Raw genomic sequence first — 19,228 nt, 5'->3', positions numbered from 1 at the left:
CCTTTGATACCAACTGTTTTGATCCTTTGTCCATTTCTTGTAGGATTATTGGTCTTCTTCTCACATATTTATTTATATATGCTGAGAAACATCCTTTGGTCTATGTCATGAGTTGCAGACAAAATATTTTCCTCCTGGCTTGTCATTTGTGGTTTTCCTTTGTTTATGGATTTTAATGACAAGATAATTTTATTTTAATTTATATGGTCAAATTAATCTATCTTTTAATTTAAGATTCTTAGTTTTGGATTAACCCTAGAAATGTCTTCCCAACCTTGAAATGTTTTACATACACACACCCACCCACACACACATACACACACACACACACCTGTGTGTATACATACATAATATTTCTATAGTATACTTTTTACTTTTATTTTAAATTTAAATCTTTGAAACATTTGGAATTTAGGGATAAAAAATGAGGTAAGAGTCCAAAAATAATTTTATTTTCCAGATTACTATCCAGTTGTCCCAATACCATTTATTAAATAATTCATCACTTACCTACTGATTTGCTAGGCCATTCTTGCCATACACTGATATGCAACACATATTTGTGTCTACTTACAGACTTTCTTTTCTATTCCATTTATCTGCATGTTTATTCATGCATTATTATTACATTAATGCAATTACTATAACTCTATATTTTAAAATATGGGAGAGACTGTAACTTGTTACTCTTCTTTGCCCAGACTTTTCTTGAATATTTTTCCCTATTTTCCATGTGACTCAACCCTTCCAGTTCAAAAAACAAATGAACAAATAAATAACACTCTTATTGTATTTACTGATACAGAATTTGTTACTTACATTAGGAAGAGCTGATATCTTTATAACATTGAATCTTCCTATTTAAGAAAATGTATGCTTTCCTTATTTGTACAGATTTTGTATATTTCTTGTTAAATTTATTTCTATAAATTTTTTTTCTACTGTAAATGTGATATTTTCTTCCATTATAACTTCCAGTTGGTTATTGTCTGTACTTATGAAAGTTGCTTGCTGTTTATTATTGTACTCAGCCATTTATAAATTCTTCTATTGTTTTGTTACAATTGTTCAGTTGATTCTTCGTATATTCATGTAAGCAAGTATAACATTTGCAAATAATGATAATATTACATCCTTTTCAAATATATATGCCTCATTCTCTCCTCTCTAATTGTACTGGCAAGAACCTTCAGAATCATGTTAAAAAAGTAGTACTGAAGTGCTCACTTGGGCAACACACATGCTGAAATTGGAGCAATACAGAGAAGATTAGCATGGCTTCTGAGCAAGGATGACACAGAAAATTTGTGATACGTTCCATATTTTCTCTCCTCAGGCATGGGACACGAAAGCAAAAATAAACAAATGGGACTACATCAAAATAAATAGCTTTGCCACAGCAAAGGAAACTATCAACAAAACAAAAAGGCGGCCTACAGAATGAGAGAAGGTATTTGCAATATCAGATATATCCAATAAGGGGTTGCTATTTAAAATACATAAAGAACTCATACAACTCAATATAAAAAAACAAAAAAAAAACCCAATTAAAAAATGGGCAGAGGGCCCTGAATAAAAATTTTTCTACAGATAGCCAACAGGCACCTGAAAAGATGCTCAACATCACTAATTATCAGGGAAATGCAAATCAAAACCACGGTGAGCTACCACATCATACCTGTCAGAACGGCAATTATCAAAAAGACAAGAAACAAGTATTGGCAAGGATGTGGAGAAAAGGGAACCCTTGTTGTGGGATTATAATTGGTGGAGTCACTATGGAAAACAGTATGGAGTTTCCTCAAAAAAATTAAAAATAGGGCTTCCCTGGTGGCGCAAGTGGTTGAGAATCTGCCTGCCAATGCAGGGGACCCGGGGTTCGAGCCCTGTCTGGGACGATCCCACATGCCGCGGAGCGACTAGGCCCGTGTGCCACAGTTACTGAGCCTGCGCGTCTGGAGCCTGTGCTCCGCAACAAGAGAGGCCACGATAGTGAGAGGCCCACGCACCACGATGAAGAGTGGCCCCCGCTTGCCGCAACTAGAGAAAGCCCTCGCACAGAAACGAAGACCCAACACAGCCATAAATAAATAAATAAATAAATAAAAATTTGAAAAAAAAAAAAGAATTTGGTCAACAACCTTTAATTTGGTCACAACCTTTCTTTAAAAAAAAAAAAAAAATTAAATAGAACTGCCATATGATCCAGCAATTTCACTTGTGGGTATTTACCCAAAGAAACAAAAACACTAATTTGAAAAGATTTATGCACGCTATTGTTCACTGCAGCATTAAATAGCCAAGATATGGAAACAATCTAAATGTCCATCAATAAATGAATGGATAAAGAAGATGTGGTACATATATACAATGGAATATTAGTCATAAAAAAGAATGAAATCTGCCATTTGTGGCAACATGAATGGATCTAAAGGATATTATGTTAAGTAAAATAAGTCAGACAGAAAAAGACAAATACCAGATGATTTCACTTATATGTGTAAGCTAAAGCACAAACAAACAAAACAAATGAAAACAGACTCAGAGAACAAACTGATGGTTGCTGGGAGGTGGGAGACAAAATAAGTAAAGGGGATTAATAGGCACAAATCTTCAGTTATAAATAAGCCACGAGGATGCAACATACAACATAAAGAATATGGTCAATAATACCTTAATAGCTTTGTATGGGGACAGATGGTTACAAGATTTGTCATGATGATCATTTCATAATGTATGTAAATGTCAAATCACTATGTAGTACACCTGAAATTAACATAGTATTCTATACCAACTGTATTTCAATTAAAAAAAGGAAAAAAAGTAGTGACAGTGGACACTCTGGCTTTATTCTTGACATTATGGGGATTTTCTCATTGTGTTTTCACTGACATCATACTGGCTTTTAGGTGGTAACTATTAATTTAAAATGTGGCCATAGAGTCCCTAGTTTATTGAGTTTTTTTCCAATACTTGATTGGTAGGATTATATGATTTCTCTTATTTGTTCTCCTCTAGGTGAATTATATTAACAGAGTTACTAATGTTGGATTATTTTTCCATTTCTGGGAATGAGCTAGTACTATTATCCCCACCACGCTCAGTCATTGTCCAGAGGCAGCCCAGGGGAAGGAAGTATGGTTTTGGTATGAACACCATGGTGGGTTTAAAGGGGTTGCCAGCTGGAGTCTGTCATCAGCTACGCTCCTCACAGCAGATTCTCTTGAAGGAGATTTGAGCAGCACGTTTTTACAGCCACCACATCAGTCAGTAGAAGGACTAGAAGTCAAAAACTGAGCTTCAGAACTATGACACCAACCAGTTATCACTGGTATCTTAGACAAGTCATGTGCTTTCTGAGCCTCACCGTTTCCTTGCTTGATAAAGACAGACATAATAACAGGGCACATGCATTAAAGTGCTTGAAAGAGATTCTGGTACATACTGTGCTATAAATATTGGCTATGATGATGATGATTATTATTATTACCAAAAATCCCTTCAGAGAGGAGCCCCCAGAACCTGGGAACACAACAGTAGACTGCCATTTCTTGAGCACTTATTACATACATGCCAGGCAGTCAGTGTTGGCAAGGAGAGGATCAGAAGGGAAGAGAGAAGAGAAAGGAAAGGAAATGTGGCACTTAAGTGCTGTCACCACCTTGAGCAACTTACACTAAAGGAAGAGGCTCTCCTGCATTTAGAATTGCTAGAACAAAAGAGGAGACTTATAAGGAAGAAGTAATAAAGTAAGCCAAAAATTCCTTCCTGGACGTGTTAAGTTTACTGAAAAGGAAAGACAGCAAGGATTTAGGGTGTCAGCAATGTTCAGAATAGAGTAGGCCCTTGGCTGGAGCTTTCATTTGGCTATATCCCCTGGGTCCCCCTGGTGGCAGGATGGGTGAAGGAAGATGAGCAATATCAACAGATACAGAGCAAGGGTTTAGCACAGGCGAACATGACTTCTGATCCTGCATCTCCCACTTACCAACTCTGAACAAAATCCTTAACTTTCTTGTCCTCGTCCTCTAGAAGGACTGTTCTGAGGAATAAATTAGATAATTATGTACAATTTATGTAAAGCATTTGACATAGAATAGCTGCTTAATAAGCATGGCTATTATTATTAAAGCATAACTCATATGTTTTATAATGACCTAAGTTTCACTTATAAAACTACTCTCCGTATGGGGACATGTGTATGCATACGGCTGATTCGCTTTGTTGTGCAAGAGAAAGTAACACAGTATTGTGAAGCAATTATACTCCAATAAAGATTAAAAAAAAAAAAAACTACTCTCAGAAATGATGTTAATTTGGAAATTCCCTGGCAGTCTAGTGGTTAGGACTCTGCTCTTTCACTGCAGGGAGTACGGTTAGATCCTTGGTTGGGGAACTAGGATCCCGCATGCCACATGGTGGGACCAAAAAAAAATGATGTTTTTAGAAAGTATTGATAGCCACCAAAAAATATTTTTCATGAAGTTTAATCTTAGAACTTTCGGGAAAAATCACATAATCTACAATGTTTTTCAATAATTACACTTACGCTCTAATTGCAGTTTTGACCTTGCACTGAAAAAAATTTAAAAGAACATTTTTTTTAATAAATTCATCTCTAATGGACAAACTAGCTGAAACGATCATTTTAAAATAAATACTATCCAAAAGCTACTCACTTTCCAACTCCTAAGTCACGTGCAATAGTTAAAAATATGAGAACCTAAGGCACAAATACCATCATTATATTAAGATGGGTCTTTTATGTAAACATGAATCAACACATGCCTGACAGACTATAGTAGTCAATTTGGAGATATGGAAGTTCTTGTTTCAATGGATGAAATATGCATGCTTTGAAAAATTCAAATGTGAGCTTTTTTTTTATCTAAGAGATTTCTTCTGATCTGAAAGGGTAGCAAAGATCAGGTTAAAAGTTTGCATGAAAACGTGCACCAAATCTTTAAAAAGCAAAGATCACAGTTGATATAAGATGGTTTCTAGAGAGAAAGCATTTATTGTACAGCCTTGTAATTGTTTCCATTCACATGGAAACAACTCCAGTTGCTTTCAAAAATCAACAAATGATAAGCAGAAGGAAGATGCAAAGAAAACAACAGCACTTTTGTTATGTCCAACTGATAAACACTGAGCTGCATATATATTATGCTAAGCGTAATTAAGCACAGAATTAACATCATTTGTAATGCCGTGCAATAAGGCAGCTGAGACAATGAAAAAAAAAAGGTCTCCAACACATTGCTTTGATGAACTAAATTGACACTGCCAAGTTATGTATTTACAAAAAATATGGACAAAGGTCAAATAAATAATTTTTTTCTAGATGTATGTACATAGGTTATGACTAAAGGTCTGAAGCAATTTTCATCCTGTTATTCATCTAGTTTGATAGATCTTAACCTTCCATGAACCATGTCTCTCACAGTGTATCTAATTACCTAGAATGGATCCAAAAACAGTCCTAACCCTGCATTTTAGTAGCTAAAGCATCATAAACAAAAGATAAATCATTTCCTTGATAAAACTTTGGAGATAAAAATTTACAAAAGAAGTCAAGAACAAATTATTGAATGTTTTTAATGTTTTAAGTACCGGGCAAGCACTTGAAATATGTCATTAATTCACTCAACAAACATTTACTGAGTTCATACTCTTTGACGAGCAGGTACTCTATTTAAATGTTGAAGACATAAAGGTTATAAGGATATCACATGTAGTGGCAGTGACAAGTATATATAGATGCAATTTCAATACGATAAGAAATGCAGTGATAGCAGAAGGTCCTGATGTAGAGTGGGAATAAGTGTAGGGGCGGGAGGAATGCCCAGAGACAAGGTATTTTACCTAATTTTGCGGGAGAAGAGAGTCAAGAATAGCTTCTCAGAAGAAATAATCACACTGGGACCGCAAAAATGAATAACGGTTGATTTTCATAATAATCTCTAATAATCCCGTAAGTAGGTAACATAATTATTCCCATTTTATAGATGAGGAAACAGATGTACTCTGACTTAGAGATAATAACTGGTAGGACCAAGTCTACCTGATCCCAATATCATACCTTTTCTATTGTCTCTGAAGATCGAGAAAAATACTTTGTATGTCTCTCCAAGTCACAGAATTTTTTCACCATTACTTATTTCATTTAGCAATTCCAGCACACTGTTCCCTTCTTGCAATTCTCACCATGCTCAGCTAAAAGAATATATAGTAATTGCTGGCTTGTATTTCTGCCATATACTCTTAGAAATTCTCATGAAAACCCAAGATATTACAGTTGTCACAGAGAAGAATAGATATGAAAATCTAAAACTGTCACTGGGAAGAATGGAAGCCCTATTAAGACTTTTATAATAAATGTCTGGAAACATTTCCTTTAATTGATCAATAGTCTCAGATTTAATCAGAGGGAGAGGCAGTAAGTAGTCTTAAAGATCATCTAGAAAAAAGTTTATTTATCTCTCCTCATGATGGGATACAGTAAGATTTTCTTGATCTTTTGCCTACCTCAACCTACTAGTCTCCAATTGCAAGAGACTATGTAAGAGCTGTAGGAATTTAAGAGCCATCCTGAGTAGGAAAAACTCACTTTCTTGTGTATCCCCCCTTTACGACTCACACGGAACACTTCACTTCTGACACTTCTGGTCACCAAATGTGTGGGAATTTTTTCCCACACCAAGCAATTCTGTGACACCAGCTGGGTGTCCCACAATTTAACTCAACCCTGACACTATCAACCTGGAGATAGAGCCAGATCCATAGTTTACGGGCTCAGTCCCACAAGACTGCTCCCCACCCCAATTTCAAATAGCAAGTCCAGGTTGTCACCTGTGTTTCTGACCTATCAGCTAGAAATGCCCAAAAACCCTCACCTTGGGTTCAATTAATTTGCTAGAGTGGCTCACAGAATTAAGGAAAACAGTATACTTGCTGTTTACTGGTTTATTATAAAAGGATATGCTAAAAGATACAGATGAACATCCAGATGAAAGAGATGTGTGGGGCAAGCTATGTGGGAAGGGGCACAGAGCTTCCATGCTCTCTCCCAGAGCACTGCTCTCCTAGCACTTCCAAGTAGTCACCAACCCAGAAGCTCTTCAAACCCATACTTTAGGGATTTTTATAGAGGCATTATCACCTAGGCATCATGGGTCATTAACTTCACTGCTAGCCCCTCTCCTTTCTCTGCAGGAGGGCTGAAAATTCCAAGTTTCTAATCATGGCTTGATCTTTCTGGTGACCAGCCTCCATCCAGGATCCCACCAAGAGTTACCTAATTAGAACAGAAGGCAGAGATCAATATATATATATATATATTTTTTTTCCTGCTATCTCACACATCCTAATCACCTACTGCCAGCAGTTCATGATACTTTATATTTAGCTATCTATGGAAGCACACTAAGATACATCATCAACATCATCATCATCACTGAGCCATAAAATAGGAGATCTGGAGGGATCCACAGATGGGTTCAGTTAACAGATATTTATTGATGATGTACTATGTGCAAGGCAACATGCTATCCACTAAGTAATTAAAGTTGAGCAAGCCACAGTGCCTGACATTAGGGGTTTGCCATCCATGGTGGGAGACAATCAGGCAAGAATATAAGTGCATGTGCTCCAGCCCATTTATTTAACACATGTGGAAAAGAGGATAAGAAAATAAGTAGTTTATCAAACTCTGATTATGCATTGTTGATGGGAGTGGAAGCTGATATAACCTTTTTTGGAAGACAATTTGGAAATGCCTTTTAAATTTGCAAATGTTCTTATTCTTTAACACAGACATCCTAAACAGAAATTTATCCTTCAGATGTACTTACAGAAATTCCAAAAATAAGTGTTTGAGAATATTAATGCAGTTTTGATTATATTAGAGAAACACTGGGAACAATCTAAATGTCTATCACCTGATTGACTGAATGAACTATAGAATACTGTGTAGCAATTTAAAAGATGAAATAGATTCAACATAATGTAAACACAAGAGGTTATTCAAGAGCTATTGGTATGTGAAAAAACACATGGATGGTATAGTTCTATCTTTGTTTAAAAAGGAAAAAATCACCACAAGTAAATGTTTAGAAAAATAAATAGCAGAGAAATGTATACTCAACTATAAACAGTGGTTAATACAATGGCTTCAGGTACTTTCTATCTTTTACGTTAATATTTTGTAATGCTGGATTTTTTTTCTAAATAAAAAGTGTGTTTGACTAAGCTGATGTGATTTATAAACACTGTATCTTTCAAAAAATTTGACATTTCTAGGTTTTATATTTATGAAAGTTATTTAAAAAATGTAATGGCTTAAATAAATTATGGGATTATCTATTTATATTAATGCTAAAATATTAGTACATTATTTGAGGGTACTCTGAAAGAGAATATACTTATACAGAAAAAAAGATTTTAAAACCATTAAAAATAACATTAAGAATTAGGATAATGACATAGTTTCCTAGTTTCTTTCACGAATTCCTGAACTTTAATCCAGGTCCCTGGAGTCCTGGTCTAATCTGTTTCTATGCAGTTATCTCTTGCCTATGGGTAATCTCTTTTAAAACTCTTGCTCAAAGGCAAAAAACTCTTCTAAGCAACACTAATTCTCATCTACAGAAAATGCAAATACTGGAGTGTTTCTATGAATGGAAAAGAAAGCTGCTATTATTGCTAATAAGCACTTTTGATGATACACTGTGGAAAACTGTAAACTTTATAACACATGAAAGTAAAGTTGAAACACCAGTGACTTAGCCTGTTCACACGAAGGCCTCACAGTTATCTAGAACTCGTAGTTACCACAGCATTTGTCAGCTATTTTTGTACAAAGTAATCATAATCTTATACAAATAAAATATTTATATTTGGCTAGAAGAAGATTGTAACATGAGGGTCCCCTCTTGCCCAAACAGAAAACTATCAAACTGAGATCAGCAACTCTCTGTGTAAGAATAAGAGGAATGACTGAACAATTGAAGTTCCCATGCTTCTGGGCAAACTGCAGCCAGGTTCTGAGCTCACTTAAAGAAGAAAAGTTTGCTTGAATAGCAAAATCAGTGTAAAACCATCTAACAGGGACTTTAATATATGCTGAATGTTCTCTTTTCAAATTCATAGAATTCACACCATAAATTGAAGAAGGTAAATTTTTAAGGAATGTAAGATTTATCAGTCTTCAGATCTGGCTACTTCAGTGTATAGAAGTGAAAAGTGAAGATATAATTTTATTCAACTCAGGCTTTGATTTGCCCATTTGGGTGGCTGGGTATATAAGGGGATGTTAAGATAAAAATTTCTGCTGAGACTTTAAGACAAGAGGCATGAGATAACAAAAGAACACTTGTGAAACAGGCCAGCCATTGTGTGTTCTGATATTTACAACTGAAAACACTCCTAAATTATATGTGGCTAAATCTTATGTCTCCAGCTTTGAAGGCAAGAATAATGTGCTTGGACCTCATTCAGTGTTGGACTTCAATTAAGTCATGACATGACTCCTATTTCCCATTTTCCATGTACATTTCCCTAAATTTACCTTTAGAGAACTGCATGGAAAACTCCATTCTAGTAGCCCTCAGCATACCTTGAGGCAGAAATTGGCACCTTACTAGAGGGAGTATGGGAGATAGTTTTTGCTCCCCACAATGGCTGAGACTTAGAGGAGTCAAGGACATCTATAAAATGACCATATCCATTTCTCTACTTTCCGACAATAATGACCAAATTTATAAGGCTATATGACACTTTCAGTGTGCTATTGTTCCAAGTTTTATTGTTATAACAACATAATAACATCAATACTTTTAATCCTCCATTTTACAATGATAAACTGAGGCACAGAGAGGTTAAGAAACTTGCCTGAGGTCACACAGTCGATAAGTATTAGCAATGACATTCGAATCTAGGCACTTTGAAACTGGATGCTAAGTTTCGGACAGTTACAGAAACACTTCTCATTTGCAGGCTCCAGTTTTGGGTAACTAGTTTAACAATATTTCCTTTCACCCAAAAATACATATTGAACAGTATTTTATAAGACAATCTACAGGGACTTCCCTGTGGCGCAGTGGTTAAGAATTTGCCTGCCAATGCAGGGGGACAGGTGTTCAACCCCTGGTCCAGGAAGATCCCACATTGCCGCGAAGCACAACTAAAGCCCGTGCGCCACAACTACTGAGCCTGCGCTCTAGAGCCCGCACACCACAACTACTCAGCCCATACGTCGCAACTACTGAGCCCACGTGCCACAGCTACTGAAGCCCGTGAGCCTAGAGCCATGCTCCACAACAAGAGAAGCCAACGCAATGAGAAGCCTGCGCACCACAATAAAGAGTAGCCCCCACTCGCCACAACTAAAGAAGCCCGGTGCGCAGCAACAAAGACCCAATGCAGCCAAAAATTTTAAAAAAGAAAAAGAAAATCTACAGCACACATTCAAAAAAAAAAAGAATTAGGGAGCATTTGTACATGATATATTTGCTAAATATTGTGATCAGTGTTGTTCAAAACATAATTTGACATTACATTTTACAATTATTTTGATGAGCTATCATGATGTTATAGCATCATCTTAAGAAGTACATCACTTGTGAGAGAAATATAATAAAACCTGTTTTATCTTTATTCTGCCTATAACTAAATTTTTGCCTTAGGATAATTCAAAGGGTCATAAATATTGTCTAGAACACAGAAAATACAATTATTAATGAATAATGGAATCTAAGGGCAAGTATCCACATACGTGAAGGGAAATACTAATTATCTGTGACATTTTTCAGGGTTCTATCATATTTTAGCATTTTTTCCATAGTCTATAAAAATTGTTCAATGTCACAAACAAAATCTTTACACTGAGAGTCTCAAATTTTCTGAATTCAGAAAAAGTACTAAACATACACCAAAGAAGCCAGAGAAACCAGCTTTACCCTAAACTAACAATATCACATTTGGAAAATCAGTTGTTTTCTGATTCAATCTGGAAAGTTAGGATAATGACTCAGCTTCTTGAAAATACCAGAAGCCTAGTGGTTGTCAGGAAATGTCAGTGGTTACATATGATAGATGGGAGAAACTTAGTGTGCATAGAATTATGTCCTTTCCTCCAGCTTTGGTCTGTATGCTGTTTTCCTGTTCAGGAGTGTGGGAGTTTAAAAGAAACCTCCTTAAAAGGAACACAAAGACTCTATTCCACTATGCATGATATTGAGAAAAAAAAAGTTCCAATAAGCCGAAGAGCTTTGGTTCTGTGGAAGTGAGGCCCGTGGGTTCAAGTGTCATTGGTAAATGGCCTTCTGAACTAGGATGAGGCAGGAAAATAAATGCTGCCCCTGATTCTGGACCCTAGGAAATAATAAAATTCCTTCACTGCCTTCCATCCACATCGTAGCTGACTGTGTTCATATCAAATGTTCATTTTCCACATAAAATATTCCAATAATAATTTTGAAAAGAGGGTCCCCCTCAAAATGGATATTCCTAGCCTCCTGTGCAGCTAGAAGTGGCCACATGTCACATGTACAGTTTTTTCTTTTTTTTTTTTTTTTAAACATCTTTATTGGAGTATAATTGCTTTACAATGGTGTGTTAGTTTCTGCTTTATAACAAAGTGAATCAGTTATACATATACATATGTTCCCATATCTCTTCCCTCTTGCATCTCCCTCCCTCCCACCCTCCCTATCCCACCCCTCTAGGTGGTCACAAATCACCGAGCTGATCTCCCTGTGCTATGAGACTGCTTCCCACTAGCTATCTATTTTACATTTGGTAGTGTATATATGTCCATAACACTCTCTCACCCTGTCACATCTCACCCCTCCCCCTCCCCATATCCTCAAGTCCATTCTCTAGTAGGTCTGTGTCTTTATTCCCATCTTGCCACTAGGTTCTTCAGGACCATTTTTTTTTTCCCTTAGATTCCATATATATGTGTTAGCATACTGTATTTGTTTTTCTCTTTCTGACTTACTTCACTCTGTATGACAGACTCTAACTCCATCCACCTCATTACAAACACCTCCATTTCATTTCTTTTTATGGCTGAGTAATATTCCATTGTATATATGTGCCACATCTTCTTTATCCATTCATCCGATGATGGACACTTAGGTTGCTTCCATGTCCTGGCTATTGTAAATAGAGCTGCAATGAACATTTTGGTACATGACTCTTTTTGAATTATGGTTTTCTCAGGGTATATGCCCAGTAGTGGGATTGCTGGGATAGAGAATCCTAAAGATGCTACCAGAAAACTACTAGAGCTAATCAATGAATTTGGTAAAGTAGCAGGATACAAAATTAATGCACAGAAATCTCTTGCATTCCTATATACTAATGATGAAAAAATCTGAAAGTGAAATTAAGAAAACACTCCCGTTTACCATTGCAACAAAAAGAATAAAATATCTAGGAATAAACCTACCTAAGGAGACAAAAGACCTGTATGCAGAAAATTATAGGACACTGATGAAAGAAATTAAAGATGATACAAATAGATGGAGAGATATACCATGTTCTTGGATTGGAAGAATCAACATTGTGAAAATGACTCTACTACCCAAAGCAATCTACAGATTCAATGCAACCCCTATCAAACTACCACTGGCATTTTTCACAGAACTAGAACAAAAAATTTCACAATTTGTATGGAGGCACAAAAGACCCCGAATAGCCAAAGCAATCTTGAGAACGAAAAATGCTTGCTGGAGGAATCAGGCTCCCTGACTTCAGACTATATTACAAAGTACAGTGATCAAGACAGTTTGGTGGGCTTCCCTGGTGGCGCATGTGGTTGAGAGTCCGCCTGCCAATGCAGGGATACGGGTTCGAGCCCTGGTCTGGAAGATCCCACATGCCGCAGAGCAGCTGGGCCCGTGAGCCACAAACTGCTGAGCCTGCGCGCCTGGAGCCTGTGCTCCACAACAAGAGAGGCCGCGATAGTGAGAGGCCCGCCGCACCGCGATGAAGAGTGGCCCCCGCTTGCCGGCAGCTAGAGAAGGCCCTCGCACAGAAACGAAGATCCAACACAGCAAAGGTAAATAGATAAATAATAAATACATTAAAAAAAAAAAAAAAGACAGTTTGGTACTGGCACAAAACAGAAAATAGATCAATGGAACAGGATAGAAAGCCCAGAGATAAACCCACGCACATATGGTCACCTTATCTTCGATAAAGGAGGCAAGCATATACAGTGGAGAAAAGACAGCCTCTTCGATAAGTGGTGCTGGGAAAATTGGACAGGTACATGTAAAAGTATGAAATTAGAACACTCCCTGACACCATACACAAAAATAAACTCAAAATGGATTAAAGACCTAAGTGTAAGGCCAGACACTATCAAACTCTTAGAGGAAAACATAGGCAGAACACTCTATGACATAAATCACAGCAAGATCCTTTTTGACCCAGCCCCTAGAGCAATGGAAATAAAAACACAAATAAACAAATGGGACCTAATGAAACTTAAAAGCTTTTGCACAGCAAAGGAAACCATAAACAAGACCAAAAGACAACCCTCAGAATGGGAGAAAATATTTGCAAATGAAGCAACTGACAAAGGATTAATCTCCAAGATTTACAAGCAGCTCATGCAGCTCAATAACAAAAAAACAAACAACCCAATCCAAAAATGGGCAGAAGACCTAAATAGACATTTCTCCAAAGAAGATATACAGATGGCCAACAGACACATGAAAGAATGCTCAACATCATTAATCATTAGAGAAATGCAAATCAAAACTACAATGAGGTATCATCTCACACCAGTCAGAATGGCCATCATCAAAAAATCTAGAAACAATAAATGCTGGAGAGGGTGTGGAGAAAAGGGAACACTCTGGCACTGTTGGTGGGAATGTAAATTGATACAGCCACTATGGAGAACAGTATGGAGGTTCCTTAAAAAACATGTACAGTTCTGATCAACGATACATAGATGGAAATCTGTTGGGTCTTTCTGGTAAAGTTTTATTTTCCTGGCATAGGCATGAGTCTTCCTTGCTGTTGCACCTTCTGCTTCTTTGTCCCGCCTAGAATGCAGGTATGAAGTTGGATTGTGACTATGCAGTAATACTGGGGTAAAGCTGCTCACTAAGGACGTTGGAATAAAAAGAGGAAGGCAGACTCGGATGTGGAGACTCAGCCCTCAGCTGCCTATATCTGGATTCTCATTTAGAGGGAAAAATATTCCTGTTTATAAACCACTGTGGTCGGGCTTCTGTTACCTGCAGCTGAAGGGCATCCTTAATGATATATCCTTAAGTGGGATCAGCCTCCAGGGAAATTGTAAAGAAGACAGTTTTCAATATCGACAACTATTTCCCTTCTCACCCTCTGTGCCTCTGTTCATGCCATGTCTTCCATCTGGGTATCTCTGTCCTCTGACCATCTCTGCTAGCATGTATTCATTTATTTATTAGTGTAGCAAATGTGTGCCAGGATATGTGCTATTAAAAATAATCACATAGGGCTTCCCTGGTGGCGCAGTGGTTGAGAATCTGCCTGCTAATGCAGGGGACACGGGTTCGAGCCCTGGTCTGGGAAGATCCCACATGCCACGGAGCAGCTGGGCCCGTGAGCCACAGTTGCTGAGCCTGCGCGTCTGGAGCCTGTGCCCCGCAACGGGAGGGGCCGCGACAGTGAAAGGCCCGCGCACCGCGATGAAGAGCGGTCCCCGCACCGCGATGAAGAGTGGCCCCCACTTGCCGCAACTAGAGAAAGCCCTCGCACGAACCGAAGACCCAGCACAGCCAAAAATAAATAAATAAATAAAAATAAAAAAGTAGCTATAAAAAAAAAAAATAATAATAATCACATACATACACTCAAAGTTTGGGCAAAGTCTAATGAGGGAAGTAAGATGTACAAATAAATCCTCAAGATTAAAGGTGCTAATTGCTGAAACAGAGAAATCTCAAAGTCTCAGGTCACAGAAGACTGGGCAGCCAGCAACAGGGGGTCAGAGACGGCTTCCCAGTGGAAATGGTGATTGACCTGGCTCTTAAAGAATCAGCTGAAATTCAAAAAAAAATCTTTCACAAACCAGCCTGCAATGGCCTCCATCAGAAAAGATTTTTTTTACGGAACCTTATTTGTCTTTGATAACGTCAATTCCTTTCTTCCCTGAAGGTTGTTTAAGATTGTGTCTTCCAAAGGCAGGGACTACATCTGACTCAACCTCTTAGTCTCCCATGGTGCCTGGTTCATCTTAGATCCATGGTAAATATTAGTTGAATGGCATTACTGATCTTCCATGACTTTAGACACCCAGTGCCTTAGCTGCAGCTTCCCTGAGATTAGGCTTTTTCCTCGGATGAATCCATCTAACAGACATTTGGCAAGTTAATAAAATTTGTCAACTAGGAGAAAAGTTTAAGAAAATACAAAGCATTTTTGTAGCGTATAAACATTTAGAAAAGCGTTATCTGTTGGCTGACTATATATACTCTCTCCTGAAAGAGAATTGGACAGGGGGCAGGGAGACAGCCGACCCAGCTGGGTGAGGGCCTCTGCTGAAAACAGTCAGACTGGAACAGCTGTGTATCCTTTTCCTGTAATCCTTTCCTTTTCTTATGGTAATAAGAAATTCCCACAGACTGGGTTGCCTTAAAACAATAGGAACTTTTTTTTTACAGTTCTGTAGGGCAGAAGTCTGAAATCAATGCCTCAGCAGGGTTTGTTCCTTCTGGAGGCGCTTGGGAGAAACTTTCCTATGACTCTCTTCTAGTTTCTGGTGGCTGCTGGCAATCCGTGGTATTTCTTGGCTTGTATGTGCATTGCTCCAATCTCTGCCTCTATCGTCACATGACCTTCTCCCCTGTGTGTCTCCTCTCTTTCTCTTCTATTCTCTTCTAAGGACACTTGTCATTGAAGTTAGGGCCCCCTAGAATCCAGGATGATCTCATCTCGAGATCCTTCACTTAGTTACAACTCCAAAGACCTTTTTTACAAATAAGGTCACATTTACAGGCCCCAAGTGGAAATATCTTCCGGGGGGGACACGATTCAACCCACTATAACTTCTGTTGCTTGCCTTCCCTCCCACAAGAAAGGATTAACAGGACTGGCTGGGAAGCAAGGTTTCTTCTTCAAAAATCACGTTTCAAGGCTCTTAAGGGAAAAAACTAGAAGGCTCCTAGGATGTAACAAAGAAATAGAACCATTTTGGAAATGGATGCCTAGCCCCTATTAGGTCTCATTTCTGTAGAAACTCAACCAGGCAAGATTCTTTATTCCAGAGAATAATTTTCTCTATCCAAATTTATTTCACCTCCACAACTAAGCCCACAGACATAAATAGGCTATGGGAAAATTATCTCCTGCCCAAGTACAAACTGTCTGATGTCACTCTTTCATTTTTTAACAGAAGGAACTTTTTACACTAAAGTTCTCAGGCCTGGGACTTCCCTGGTGGCACAGTGGTTAAGAATCCTCCTGCCAATGCAGGGGACACGGGTTTGAGCCCTGGTCGGGGAAGATCCCACATGCCGTGGAGCAACTAAGCCTGTGCCTCGCAACTACTGAAGCCCCCGTGCCTAGAGCCCGTGCTCCACAACAAGAGAAGCCACCGCAATGAGAAGCCTGTGCACCGCAACGAAGAGTAGCCCCTGCTCGCTGCAACTAGAGAAAGCCCGCTCGCAGTAACAAAGACCCAACACAGCCAAAAATTTTAAAATTAATTGACTAATTAAAAAAAAATAAAGTTCTCAGACCTGAATCTGGGGGCAGTTGCTTAAATCTAAGTCTGTGGGCTTATAGTCTTGGATCTGTGTTACTACCATCCTGTGACAACACTTCTATAATAGCACCAGACACAGTTTTCTAGGTATGTTATAACTTTATTTAATAGGTCACCTCTGCTGTATGACTTTTTCCTTATTAAAATAAATTCTGTAACATAAATAGCTATGAAATTACAGAGTTCTTCTGAGAAAGAATGATTCTCCTCGAAGGGCTTTTATTAAAAGAGAACACATTTTCCTATAAGCTTGACTATAACCCACAATATATGTTTATTATGAAGAAGATTATATTAAGAATTCAGTCTCTGGGGAATTCCCTGGCGGTCCAGTGGTTAGGACTGGCACTTTCACTGCCGGGCCGGGTTCAGTCCCTGGTCAGGGAACTAAGATCCCACAAAACCGGGCGGGGTGGTCAAAAATAAATACATAAATAAAGAATGTGGCTCTGAGCGGTCTCCTGACTTTACTACCAAGACACAACGCAAATAGCCCTGAAAGCTGTATTATGATATTTACCAGCTGAATTTTCTTACGGGCAGGTAACCTAATTTTTCCAGTTAGGTCTGCCTATGGTCACATCATCACCCTCTGAGATTACATCAATTGACAGACACTTATTTTTTGAAGATTAAATACAAAACTCTCAAACTTTCCACCAATTCTTTTTAAAACTTTCCCACATCGAAGCAAGGGTTCTGGCATCAACACTGAGAACCCAGTGTTGAGGACTGAATTGTTTATGTTAATGTCGTTGTTTAACCTCTCTTCTGCCTAATTTTATTCTTTTTAACGTACATTCTAATGCCAAATACTTCTATATGGTTTATTACGAAAATAAGTAATCACTTGACCCCTCCATTATCTTCCACAGAGGCAACCATTCCCAACTATTTTGGCTTTTTCTTTTAGCATTTCACTCCTTATCTCTAAATAATTATTTATAATGCTACTTAATTTTTTCAGTTTTAGTCATTTTTAATGAATTTCCTATGTATAATAGAACATGAGAATTTAGTTCCCTTTCATGCTTATCCCTTCCCAAAGCACAGACTTTTCCCTTTCTTTAATCCTTCCAAGAGAGTTAACCATAATTTTAATTAAATAAAACAGTACTTGCATTATTATGACTGTGTGAACACCATCTACACCTGCGCCATGATGCTCTTTTTTATATCTTTTAATTTTACCACTATTTAATAACTATCCCTTTTTAATTAACCTGGATTTCTGTGTACCTATCAGACTCATTTTCCTTGGTAGAAGTACATTCCACCAGATTCATCTTCTTGCAGCGCTCTGCCCTCCTGGTCCACTCTGGACTGCTCATCCCTGGGCCTCTTGCCCAGCCATCATCATAGCGTCTCCCTTATCCATCTTCCAGGAGACTTCCTTTTCCTCTCACTTGTGTCGGATCTCCTGGATCTCATGTTTTTCTCCTTCTTAGCTTATTTTCTCCTTTTGGAATAGAACATTCTCCCATAGCTTCCTAAGAAATGGTACACTATAGGTTAATTTTAACCTCATTTTAACACTCATTTCTGGAAATGAACACTTTATTTGTTCACTAGACAAGTCTTGACATTATCTCTCAAGACAGGTCAATTTTCACCTTCTTCAGAAAAATTTTTCTGTCTCAGGCAAAATTAAGCTCTTCTACCTATGCACATCCATAACACTTCATTTATTAATTTATTCATTTATCTATCCATTCACTTCTTCATTCGTACATCCAGCAAATACTGATTGAGTGCTCTCATGAGCTAAGCACTGGGATAGGCATAAAGATGAAGAGAACAAACTTGATTTGAGTTTGTTCATGCAGGAGAGGCCAGGAAAAAAGACTGAGAAAGAGTGACCAGTGAGAAAGGAGGCCAATCAGTCAAGGATGATGCTACAAAGAAAGGAAGGAGTGTTTCGTGAAGAAAATAGTAATCAACTTCGTTAGATTATGTTGAGAGGTATAGTAAGATAAGAAGCAGAAATATCTATTGGAGATGACAACAAAGACATCACTGATGGCTTTGGCAAAGGCAGTTTCTGTGGGAATACTGGGCAGGAAACCTGACTGGAGTGAGATGAGAGGAGAAATCAAGGAAGTAGAGATAGTAAGCATAGGCAGCTCTTTGAGGGATTTTTTTTTTTTTTTCTGGCTAGTGAAGCAGAAAAATGGAGTGGAAATTAGGAGAGGAATGTGCAGTTTAGAGAGGGCTTTAAATCATGAAAGGAACTGTGGCATGCTGAATGCTCCTGAAACTGATCTGACAGTTTCTGAACTGACACAGCCAGAGAGGCTAACATGTAGGAAGACCAAGATGTAGCTCTTGGTCTCTGGCACTCTCTGTTTAACCTTATCCAACTTCCTTTGGTAATTTTTTCTTATTTTGTTCATTGGTCCAAATTAATGAGAAGAGGAACATTTAATAGATTTCTCAGTATCTGGGAATTCCCTGGCG

General features: G+C 38.0%; 1 non-coding gene across 1 annotated transcript; it reads left to right on the top strand.

The window, feature by feature from the left end:
* Window positions 1-1,219: 1,219 nt before the first annotated feature.
* LOC118895112 lies at window positions 1,220-1,327 on the top strand. Its single transcript, XR_005019882.1, has one exon. It is a non-coding gene; the product is annotated as a U6 spliceosomal RNA (small nuclear RNA).
* Window positions 1,328-19,228: the final 17,901 nt, after the last annotated feature.

Source organism: Balaenoptera musculus, chromosome 4 (assembly GCF_009873245.2).
Source record: "Balaenoptera musculus isolate JJ_BM4_2016_0621 chromosome 4, mBalMus1.pri.v3, whole genome shotgun sequence".
NCBI lineage: Eukaryota > Metazoa > Chordata > Mammalia > Artiodactyla > Balaenopteridae > Balaenoptera > Balaenoptera musculus.
The sequence above is the reverse complement of the archived record's forward strand: the minus strand, read 5'-3'. Positions and strand labels throughout refer to the sequence as shown.